Raw genomic sequence first — 10,384 nt, 5'->3', positions numbered from 1 at the left:
AGCACAGGTCACTGCCCCCACCCCTCTTCCGGGGAGCCTGTGCAGCCCGCCACTGCCAGGTTCCCGGGATCCAGGGACAATTTCTCAGGGAGAACACACGGCGGGCCTCAGGCTGGGGCAACGTCACGCCGACTTCTGCCGCCGCAGGACCGCTCCGCACTCCGTGCCCCTCCCTGCCCCCGGCCTGAGAGCGCCAGAGCCCCCGAGTCAGCGGCTCCTTTAACGCCGTCCTGTCTGAGCAAAAAGCAGACGCCCTCCAGCGACCTACACGCAGAGGCAGGGCCAAGTCGAAAGCTGAGCCCCTGTGAGCTGTGAGAACAAAGAAGAAAAAGGGAAATCTCTCCCAGCAGCCTCAGAAACAGCGGATTAAAGCTACACAATCAATTTGATGTACCCTGCCTCTGTGGAATACATGAATAGACAGCGAATCATCCCAAATTGAGGAGGCGGACTTCTAGAGCAAGATCTATGATTTTTTCCCCTTTTCCTCTTTTTGTGAATGTGTATGTGTATGCTTCTGTGTGAGATCTTGTCTGTATAGGTTTGCTTCCACCATTTGTCCCAGCGTTCTATCCGACCATTTTTTTTTTTAATTTTTTTCTTAATAATTAATTTTAATTTAAAGAACTCTGTTATACTTTACCTTCTTTCTATCTTTCCTTCCTTCCTTCCCTTTTTGAGACAACGAATCGTCCCAAATTGAGGAGGTGGACTTGGAGAGCAAGTTTTATGATTTTTTCCACTTTACCTCTTTTTGTGAGGGTATATGTGTATGCTTCTATGTAAGATTTTGTCTCTATAACTTTGCTTCCACCATTTGTCCTAAGGTTCTATCCTTCCCTTTTTTTTTTCCTCTAAATAATTATTTTTTTAATTCAATAACTTTATTATACTTTATTTTATTTTACTGTATCTTCTTTCTTTCTGTATTTTTTCCTTCCTTCCCTCATTCCTTCCTTCCTTCCCTCCTCCCTCCCTCCCTCCTTTCTTTCCTTCTTGCCTTCTTCCTTTCTTTTCTTCTTTCTTTCTTTCTTCCTTCCCTCCTTCCTTCCTTCCCTCCTCTCTTTCTTTCTTTCTTTCTTTCTTTCCTATTTCCTCCTACTTATACTAATTCTCTCTACTTTCTCTCCCTTTTATTCTGAGCCGAGTGGATGAAAGGCTCTTGCTGCTCCAGCCAGGAGTCAGGACTCTGCCTCTGAGGTGGGAGAGCCAACTTCAGAACACTCGTCAAGAAGAGACCTCCCAGCCCCACATAATATCAAACGGCGAAAATCTCCCAGAGATCTCCATCTCAACACCAGCACCCAGCTTCGCTCAACGACCAGCAAGCTACAGTGCTGGACAACCTATGCCAACCATATAGCAAAACAGGAACACAACCCCACCCACTAGCAGAGAGGCTGCCTAAAATCATAATAAGTCCACAGACACCCCAAAACACACCACCAGACGTGGACCTGCCCACTAGAGAGACAAGATCTAGCCTCATACACCACAACACAGCCACTAGTCCCCTCCACCAGGAAGCCTACACAACGCACTGAACCAACCTTAGCCACTGGAGACAGACATCAAAAACAACGGGAGCTACGAACTTGCAGCCTGCAAAAAGGTGAACCCAATCACAGTAAGATAAGCAAAATGAGAAGACAGAAAAACACACAGCAGATGAAGGAGCAGGATAAAAACCCACCAGACCTAACAAATGAAGAGGAAATAGGCAGTCTACCTGAAAAAGAGTTCAGAATAATGATAGTAAAGATGATCCAAAATCTTGGAAATAGAATGGACAAAATGCAAGAAGCAGTTAACAAGGACCTAGAAGAAATAAAGATGAAACAGACAATGATGAACAACACAATAAATGAAATGAAAAATACTCTAGATGGGATCAATAGCAGAATAAATGAGGCAGAAGAACGGATAAGTGACCTGGAAGATAAAATAGTGGAAATAACTACTGCAGAGCAGAATAAAGAAAAAAGAATGAAAAGAACTGAGGACAGTCTCAGAGACCTCTGGGACAACATTAAACGCACCAACATTCGAATTATAGGGGTTCCAGAAGAAGAAGAGAAAAAGAAAGGGACTGAGAAAATATTTGAAGAGATTATAGTTGAAAACTTCCCTAATATGGGAAAGGAAATCGTTAATCAAGTCCAGGAAGCACAGAGAGTCCCATACAGGATAAATTCAAGGAGAAATACGCCAAGACACATATTAATCAAACTGTCAAAAACTAAATACAAAGAAAGCATATTAAAAGCAGCAAGGGAAAAACAACAAATAACACACAAGGGAATCCCCATAAGGTTAACAGCTGATCTCTCAGCAGAAACTCTACAAGCCAGAAGGGAGTGGCAGGACATACTGAAAGTGATGAAGGAGAAAAACCTGCAACCAAGATTACTCTACCCAGCAAGGATCTCATTCAGATTTGATGGAGAAATTAAAACCTTTACAGACAAGCAAAAGCTGAGAGAGTTCAGCACCACCAAACCAGCTTTACAACAAATGCTAAAGGAACTTCTCTAGACAAAAACACAAGAGAAGGAAAAGTCCTATAATAACGAACCCAAAACAATTTAGAAAATGGGAATAGGAACATACATATCGATAATTACCTTAAATGTAAATGGACTAAATGCTCCCACCAAAAGACACAGATTGGCTGAATGGATACAAAAACAAGACCCATATATATGCTGTCTACAAGAGACCCACTTCAGACCTAGAGACACATACAGACTGAAAGTAAGGGGATGGAAAAAGATATTCCATGCAAATGGAAACCAAAAGAAAGCTGGAGTAGCAATTCTCATATCAGACAAAATAGACTTTAAAATAAGGACTATCAGAAGAGACAAAGAAGGACACTACATAATGATTAAGGGATCGATCCAAGAAGAAGATATAACAATTGTAAATATTTATGCACCCAACATAGGAGCACCTCAATACATAAGGCAAAAACTAGCAGCCATAAAAGGGGAAATCGACAGTAACACATTCATAGTAGGGGACTTCAACACCCCACTTTCACCAATGGACAGATCATCCAAAATGAAAATAAATAAGGAAACACAAGCTTTAAATGATACATTAAACAGGATGGACTTAATTGATATTTATAGGACACTCCATCCAAAAACAACAGAATACACATTTTTCTCAAGTGCTCATGGAACATTCTCCAGGATAGATCATATCTTGGGTCACAAATCAAGCCTTGGTAAATTTAAGAAAATTGAAATTATATCAAGTATCTTTTCCGACCACAACGCCATGAGATTAGATATCAATTATAGGAAAAGAGCAGTAAAAAATACAAACACATGGAGGCTAAACAATACACTACTTAGTAACGAAGTGATCACTGAAGAAATCAAAGAGGAAATTAAAAAATACCTAGAAACAAATGACAATGGAGATACAACGACCCAAAACCTATGGGATGCAGCAAAAGCAGTTCTAAGAGGGAAGTTTATAGCAATACAAGCCCACCTTAAGAAGCAGGAAACATCTCGAATAAACAACCTAACCTTGCACCTCAAGCAATTAGAGAAAGAAGAACAAAAAAACCCCAGAGTTAGCAGAAGGAAAGAAATCATAAAAATCAGATCAGAAATAAATGAAAAAGAAATGAAGGAAACAATAGCAAAGATCAATAAAACTAAAAGCTGGTTCTTTGAGAAGATTAACAAAATTGATAAACCATTAGCCAGACTCATCAAGAAAATAAGGGAGAAGACTCAAATCAATAGAATCAGAAATGAAAAAGGAGAAGTAACAACTGACACTGCAGAAATACAAAAAATCATGAGGGATTACTACAAGCAACTCTATGCCAATAAAATGGACAATCTGGAAGAAATGGACAAATTCTTAGAAATGCACAAACTGCCAAGACTGAATCAGGAAGAAATAGAAAATATGAACAGACCAATCACAAACACTGAAATTGAAACTGTGATTAAAAATCTTCCAACAAACAAAAGCCCAGGACCAGATGGCTTCACAGGCGAATTCTATCAAACATTTAGAGAAGAGCTAACACCTATTCTTCTCAAACTCTTCCAAAATATAGCAGAGGGAGGAACACTCCCAAACTCATTCTACGAGGCCACCATCACCTTGATACCAAAACCAGACAAGGATGTCACAAAGAAAGAAAACTACAGGCCAATATCACTGATGAACATAGATGCAAAAATCCTCAACAAAATACTAGCAAACAGAATCCAACAGCACATTAAAAGGATCATACACCATGATCAAGTGGGGTTTATTCCAGGAATGCAAGGATTCTTCAATATACGCAAATCTATCAATGTGATTAACCATATTAACAAATTGAAGGAGAAAAACCATATGATCATCTCAATAGATGCAGAGAAAGCTTTTGACAAAATTCAACACCCATTTATGATAAAAACCCTGCAGAAAGTAGGTGTAGAGGGAACTTTCCTCAATATAATAAAGGCCGTATATGACAAGCCCACAGCCAACATCATCCTCAATGGCGAAAAACTGAAAGCATTTCCACTAAGGTCAGGAACAAGACAAGGTTGCCCACTCTCACCACTCTTATTCAACATAGTTTTGGAAGTTTTAGCCACAGCAATCAGAGAAGAAAAGGAAATAAAAGGAATCCAAATCGGAAAAGAAGAAGTAAAGCTGTCACTGTTTGCAGATGACATGATACTCTACATAGAGAATCCTAAAGATGCTACCAGAAAACTACTAGAGCTAATCAATGAATTTGGTAAAGTAGCAGGATACAAAATTAATGCACAGAAATCTCTGGCATTCCTATATACTAATGATGAAAAATCTGAAAGTGAAATCAAGAAAACACTCCCATTTACCATTGCAACAAAAAGAATAAAATATCTAGGAATAAACCTACCTAAGGAGACAAAAGACCTGTATGCAGAAAATTATAAGACACTGATGAAAGAAATTAAAGATGATACAAACAGATGGAGAGATATACCATGTTCTTGGATTGGAAGAATCAACATTGTGAAAATGACTCTACTTCCCAAAGCAATCTATAGATTCAATGCAATCCCTATCAAACTACCACTGGCATTTTTCACAGAACTAGAACAAAAAATTTCACAATTTGTATGGAAACACAAAAGACCCCGAATAGCCAAAGCAATCTTGAGAACAAAAAATGGAGCTGGAGGAATCAGGCTGCCTGACTTCAGACTATACTACAAAGCTACAGTAATCAAGACAGTATGGTACTGGCACAAAAACAGAAAGATAGATCAATGGAATAGGATAGAAAGCCCAGAGATAAACCCATGCACATATGGTCACCTTATCTTTGATAAAGGTGGCAGGAATATACAGTGGAGAAAGGACAGCCTCTTCAATAAGTGGTGCTGGGAAAATTGGATAGGTACATGTAAAAGTATGAGATTAGATCACTCCCTAACACCATACACAAAAATAAGCTCAAAATGGATTAAAGACCTAAATGTAAGGCCAGAAACTATCAAACTCTTAGAGGAAAACATAGGCAGAACACTCTATGACATAAATCACAGCAAGATCCTTCTTGACCCATCTCCTAGAGTAATGGAGATAAAAACAAAAATAAACAAATGGGACCTAATGAAACTTCAAAGCTTTTGCACAGCAAAGGAAACCATAAACAAGACCAAAAGACAGCCCTCAGAATGGGAGAAAATATTTGCAAATGAATCAACTGACAAAGGATTAATCTCTAAAATTTACAGGCAGCTCATGCAGCTCAATAACAAAAAAATAAACAACCCAATCCAAAAATGGGCAGAAGACCTAAATAGACATTTCTCCAAAGAAGATATACAGACTGCCAACAAACACATGAAAGAATGCTCAACATCATTAATCATTAGAGAAATGCAAATCAAAACTACAATGAGATATCATCTCACACCAGTCAGAATGGCCATCATCAAAAAATCTAGAAACAATAAATGCTGGAGAGGGTGTGGAGAAAAGGGAACACTCTTGCACTGCTGGTGGGAATGTGAATTGGTTCAGCCACTATGGAGAACAGTATGGAGGTTCCTTAAAAAACTACAAATAGAACTACCATATGACCCAGCAATCCCACTACTAGGTATATACCCTGAGGAAACCAGAATTCAGAAAGAGTCATGTACCAAAATGTTCATTGCAGCTCTATTTACAATAGCCCGGAGATGGAAACAACCTAAGTGCCCGTCGTCGGATGAATGGATAAAGAAGATGTGGCACATATATACAATGGAATATTACTCAGCCATAAAAAGAAACGAAATTGAGCTATTTGTAATGAGGTGGATAGATCTAGAGTCTGTCATACAGAGTGAGTAAGTCAGAAAGAGAAGGACAAATACCATATGCTAACACATATATATGGAATTTAAGAAAACAAAAATGTTATGCAGAACCTAGGGGTAAAACAGGAATAACGACAGAGACCTACTGGAGAACAGACTTGAGGATATGGGGAGGGGGAAGGGTGAGGTGTGTTAGGGCGAGAGAGAGACATGGACATATATATACTAACAAACGTAAGGTAGATAGCCAGTGGGAAGCAGCCGCATGACACAGGGAAATCGGCTCAGTTCTTTGTGGCTGTCTGGAGGGGTGGGATAGGGAGGGTGGGAGGGAGGGAGACAAAGAGGGAAGAGATATGGGAACATATATATATGTATAACTGACTCACTCTGTTATAAAGCAGAAACTAACACACCATTGTAAAGCAATTATACCCCAATAAAGATGTTAAAGAAAAAAAAAAAAGAAAATTACAGATCAGTATCACTGATGAATATAGATGGAAAAATCCTCAACAAAATACTAACAAACAGAATCCAACAACACATTAAAAAGATCATACACCATGATCAAGTGGGATTTACCCCAGGGATGCAAGGATTATTTAATATATGCCAGTCAATCAATGTGATACACTATATTAACAAATTGAAGGATAAAAACCATATGATCATCTCAATAGACGCAGAAAAACCTTTTGACAAAATTCAACACCGATTTATGATAAAAATGCATCAGAAAGTGGGCACAGAGGGAACCTACCCCAACATAATAAAGCCCATACACAACAAACCCATAGCAAACATAATTCTCAATGGTGAAAAACTGAAAGCATTTCCTCTAAGATCAGGAGCAAGACAAGGATGTCCACTCTCACCCCTATTATTCAACATAGTTTTGGAAGTCCTAGCCATGGCAATCAGAGAAGAAAAATAAATAAAAGGAATAAAAATTGGAAAAGAAAAAGTAAAACTGTCACTGTTTGTAGATGACATGACACTATACATAGAGAATCCTAAAGACACCACCAGAAAACTACTGGAGCTAATCAGTGAATTTCGTAAAGTTGCAGGATACAAAATTAATGCACAGAAATCTCCTGCATTCCTATATACTAACAATGAAAGATCAGAAAGAGAAATTAAGGAAACAATCCCACTCACCATTGCTACAAAAAGAATAAAATAGCAAACCTACCTAAGGAGGTAAAAGACCTGTACTCAGAAAAGTATAAGACATTGATGAAAGAAATCAAAGATGACACAAACAGATGGAGAAATATACCATATTCTTGGATTGGCAGAATCAGTATTGTGAAAATGACTATAATACCCAAAGCAATCTACAGATTCAATGCAATCCCTATCAAACTATCAATGGCATTTTTCACAGCACTAGAACAAAAAATTTCACAATTTGTATGGAAACACAAAAGACTCCAAATAGCCAATGCAATCTTAAGAAAGAAAAATGGAGCTGGAGGAATCAGGCTCCCTGACTTCAGACTATACTACAAAGCTACAGTAATCAAGACAATATGGTACTGGCACAAAAGCAGAAACACAGATCAATGGAACAGGATAGAAAGCCTAGAGATAAACCCACACACCTATGGTCAACTTATCTATGGTGGTGCTGGGAAAACTGGACAGCCACATGTCAAAGAATGAAATTAGAACACTCCCTAACACCATACACAAAAATAAACTTAAAATGGATTAAAGACCTAAATGTAAGACTGGACACTATAAAACTCTTAGAGGAAAACACTCTTCGACGTAAATCACAAAAGATCTTTTTTGACCCACCTCCTAGAGTAATGGAAATAAAAACAAAACTAAACAAATGGGACCTAATGAAACTCAAAAGCTTTTGCACAGCAAAGGAAATTATAAACAAGACGAAAATACAACCCTCAGAATGGGAGAAAATATTTGCAAATGAATCAACGGACAAAGGATTAATCTCCAAAATATATAAACAGCTCATGCAGCTCAATATTAAAAAAACAAACAACCCAATCAAAAAATGGGCAGAAGACCTAAGTAGACATATCTCCAAAGAATACATACAGATGGCCAAGAGGGACATGAAAAGCTGCTCAACATCATTAATTATTAGAGAAATGCAAATCAAAACTACAGTGAGGTATCACATCACACCAGTTAGAATGGGCGTCATCAGAAAATCTACAAACAACAAATGCTGGAGAAGGTGTGGAGAAAAGGGAACCCTCCTGCAGTGTTGGTGGGAATGTAAATTGATACAGCCACTATGCAGAACAGTAAGGATGTTCCCTAGAAAACTAAAAATAGAATTACCATATAACCCAGCAATCCCACTACTGGGTATATACCCAGAGAAAACCATAATTCAAAAAGACACGTTGACCCCAATATTCACTGCAGCACCATTTACAATAGCCAGGTCATGGAAGCAACCTAAATGCTCACTGAGAGACGAAAGGATAAAGAAGAAGTGGTACATATATACAATGGAATATTACTCAGCCATAAAAAGGAACGAAATTGGATCATTTGTAGAGACGTGGATGGATCTAGAGACTGTCATACAGAGTGAAGTAAGTCAGAAAGAGAAAAACAAATATCATATATTAAAGCATATATGTGGAATCTAGAAAAATGGTACAGATGAACTGGTTTTCAAGGCAGAAATAGAAGCACAGATATAAAGAACAAATGTATGGACACCAAGGGCGAAAGTGGGGGGTGGTGGTGGTGGTGGGATGAATTGGGAGATTGGGATTGACGTGTATACACTAATATGTATAAAATGGATGACTAATAAGAACCTGCTGTATAAAAAAAATAAATAAATTCAAAAAGAAAATAAGAGAAATGCTTTGGGGACATCTAGCAAGGAGGTCATTGTTTTCCTATTCATTTCCTAGAGATTACTTCCATCATGTGCTTAAGATGCTTCTAGCAATGCTAACTGCACAAGGTTGAAATATACTGGCCAATGGACTAAATTACAGCACAGCCCATTTTTGAAAGGGTAGCTTTTCACTTCACTGGGCAAAAATACAATTTAAACATCTTAGAAGTGTGGTTTTCAGTAACATCAGTACCAAATGGGGTGTTGGGAAATGTAACTGAACCACTTGAATCTTTTTTGTTGAAAAGTAACTTGAATGCCAAGCTTTAGGAAGATTACATTTTACTATTCTCTCAATGTGAGTAAGAATATACAGCAACTGCTGTTATTACAGCAAATAATAAACATTAGTCTTCAAGAATGTAAAAGTAAGCACAAACCAAAGCAATGTTAACCATGAACAGAGTTTATCTCATCCCTTCCTATGTATAATTCCCTGCAGCTTTTGAATAATAATGGGGACTATGACGGTAGAAAGTGCTAGCAAGTAGTAGTGTCTACACAGGCTTTATACAAAAAGTTGTGTGTGCACTATTTTTTTCAATGATCACTTTAGAAAATCAAAGAGCTGTTGATATAATGCTAAGAGATACAAGAAAGAGGAGTAATGGGCATTGTCCAGCGATTGAAGGCTTTATTCTGGATTCAATAACTGAGCATGGCTTTGAGTTCATTTGGTTCGGGGAAGAGGCATGCATTTTCATCTTTATGTGAGCTAGTCATAATATAAATATGTTAAGCAGAAGCATTATGTTATGGGAATTCTGCCAGTTGCTGAGTATGTCTATTCCAATTATGCATTCCAGAACTGCAGAAATAATGTCATAATGGGTTCAGAGAACCACTGAACCCAGTATGAGATAGATCTAAGCTAACACTCCATTGATCACTTGGCCTCCACAAGCAACAGCTCCAACGGATGGACCAAGTGATATTCTAGGTCTCCTGGGATTGGTGTCAGTTTAGAACCAGCACCCATTAATCCCTGAAGAATCCGATTATTTCCTTTTCCCCAATGCCTGACAAAAAGCCATACAGAGGGCTTCCCTGGTGGCGCAGTGGTTGGGAGTCCGCCTGCCGGTGCAGGGGACACGGGTTTGTGCCCCGGTCTGGGAAGATCCCATGTGCCGCGGAGCGGCTGGGCCCGTGAGCCATGGCCGCT

Source organism: Lipotes vexillifer, unplaced genomic scaffold (genome assembly GCF_000442215.2).
Source record: "Lipotes vexillifer unplaced genomic scaffold, Lipotes_vexillifer_v1.1 scaffold538, whole genome shotgun sequence".
Lineage (NCBI taxonomy): Eukaryota > Metazoa > Chordata > Mammalia > Artiodactyla > Lipotidae > Lipotes > Lipotes vexillifer.
The sequence above is the reverse complement of the archived record's forward strand: the minus strand, read 5'-3'. Positions refer to the sequence as shown.